This window comes from Mustela putorius, unplaced genomic scaffold (genome assembly GCF_011764305.1).
Source record: "Mustela putorius furo isolate JIRA1106 unplaced genomic scaffold, ASM1176430v1.1 tig00003853_pilon_pilon_pilon, whole genome shotgun sequence".
NCBI lineage: Eukaryota > Metazoa > Chordata > Mammalia > Carnivora > Mustelidae > Mustela > Mustela putorius.
Window position 1 is genome coordinate 1850371 of NW_025422005.1, and position 2402 is coordinate 1852772.

Below are 2402 nucleotides of genomic sequence, written 5' to 3' on the forward strand. Positions count from 1 at the left end.
TTAGGGCCCGGCCCAACCCAGTAGAACCTTGTCTTCCTTACATCCACACAGACCTTATTTCCAAATACGAGCACATCACAGGTGCTGGGGCTAGGATTATATTTGCAGGGGCGGGGGGGGGGGGGCTCCGTGCAAACCCTGTGAAGGGGAGCCCTCTCTCTCCGCCAGGGTCAGGGCCAGCCCAGAGGCCCAAAGCAGAGAAGGAGGGCCACCGTCTCTGTCCTAACCTGGTCCCACACACTCAGGGTCTCAGCCACAGGGTGCAGAGAGTTCAGAGACTCACCCCTGCCGGCAGCCCTGGGGTCCTGCTCGCCACCGCCTGTGACCCGGGGGGGGGGCCGTTTCCTCCCAGGCAGCTCTGCGCCAGCTCCATGGTCAACATCAACGCCCCCCAACACTGAGAGCTGGGACAGCAGGGTCTGAGATGCCGAGCCACTCACTCTGGGTCCCCCAGCTCCGATCAGATGCTGAGCCAGCTCCACTCAGGGAGACGCCCCCCCAGAACCCCCCAGTTTGGCGGCAGAGTCAGTCTCAGGGTGCTGGAGGGGTCAAACAGGCGCCGGCCGACCAGGGCCGGAAGGGGTGGGGAGGGGACCAACCCTGCAGTGACCAGGCCGAGTTCTGAAAGCGGGTTTTATAGGAAAGCACTGAGTGGGGGTCGGGCACCAATCGAGCTTGCCCTCTTCAAGGGTGTCCTGTCCCGCTGCTCCACCCCACCCCCAACCCAGGCTGGGCCTTGTGGGTGCAGAACCCAGGATGGCCTCTGGAGGGCAGCAGCTCCCCACCTTTTGCAGGAGCCGCCCAGAGGCTCTCCTGCACGTGGGGAGTCCAGGGCCCAGGCCTCTGCCCACCAGCTTCGCCATTAGGGCCAGCCCCCCACCCCCTCACCCCCCCAAACCCCTCACCCCCCCACCGCCCCACCCTCCCACCCCCCTGCCAACAACACACACTCACAGGTTACACTGACCGACCTACCGGGCACCTTCCTGTGGCCAAGGTGAACCCTGCCCAGGTGGCCACTGCACACGGGCATGTGCTACCTGACACCCTGTTGCAGGGTGGACGCCGGGGACTGAGGGCACCCACGCTGGGCAAGGATGGGGTAGGCCATAGGCGTGCTGGGCAGGACCACCCCTTCCAACCACAACGCCCAAGAAAATGCCAGGCTGACCCCGCAAGGCTGTGACCCCTCCTTGCTGGCACAGAGCTGCAAACCAACACGGCCGCCAGCCCTGGAGAGGTAGGTGCGGGGGGGAGGAGGGGAGGTGAGACAGGCCCCAGGCTAGACAGTGCCCTGCGGGCTGCCACACCCCTGCACCTGCCCACTGCACCAAGCCCTGGGGTCAGGAAAGGGACCAAGGTGGTCTGAAAGCTCACTCAAATGCACAGCCCCATCAGTGGGTTCCAGTAGAATCCAGCTGGCTGGCCCAGAGACGGATCACCCAGCATCTCTGGGGCTGAGCCCTGGGATCTCAGATCACATCAGTGACTCACCCGGCACTAGCTGAGCACCTGCTGCATGCAAGGCCCAGGGCTCTGTGCTGTGGGATGGTCACATGTAAGAGCTGCAGCAAAAAGAGGCTATATCAACAAAGGCATAATATCCAAAAGAGAGGAGGTGAACGTTTCCCCATTTTCTTATCCTGGCATGGTACTGGGTTCTGTTTGGAAGACCACATTTTGAGAAGGATTTTGGCACATTTTGAAGTCTCTTGGGGGAACATGTCAAGACGATGAACAATCTGGATTCCATGTCCTGTCAAGAAGGTCTACAGCATGTGATTAAAGGGCGCGTAGGTGGCTCGGGTGGTTGGGCATCTGCCTTTGGCTCGGGTTGTGATGCCGGGGTCCTGGGATCAAGTCCCACATGGGGCTCCCTGCTCCGTGGGGCGTCTGCTTCTCCCTCCCCCTCGGCTCCCCCTGCTTGTGCTCACTCACTCTCTCTGTCATATAAATAAAAAAAAAAATTTTTTTTTTTTTTTTTTTTTTTTTTTTTTTTTTTTTTTTTTTAAATATGGAACGCTTCACGAATTTGCGTGTCATCCTTGCGCAGGGGCCATGCTAATCTTCTCTGTATCGTTCCAATTTTTAGTATATGTGCTGCCGAAGCGAGCACTAAAACTAAAATCTTAACAAAGAATGTGATTGAAGCAGACAACGTGTTGACTTGTACTGGCAGATGGGGAGCTCCCCATCCTGAAAGTATTCAAGCAGAGGCAGGACATTAGCTTCTTTGGTGTGGGTCGGGCTCAGACCGCCTGTGTCAGCCCTCCACCCTGCCCTCTCCTCAGGTGCCAGAGGGGTCTTTCCGCCAGACCCGATCATTCTGTCTCTTTGCTTCAACCCCGAGGGGCTCCTTGCCGCTCTTTGCCGTCCCCAGATGGCGAAGCCATGCGAGTCTC

The 2402-nt window shown here is 59.0% G+C and overlaps 1 non-coding gene across 1 annotated transcript; it reads right to left on the bottom strand.

The window, feature by feature from the left end:
• Positions 1–2008: 2008 nt before the first annotated feature.
• On the bottom strand, positions 2009–2116 carry LOC123387493. The gene has a single exon (XR_006601930.1). It is a non-coding gene; the product is annotated as a U6 spliceosomal RNA (small nuclear RNA).
• Between the last annotated feature and the right edge of the window lie 286 nt (positions 2117–2402).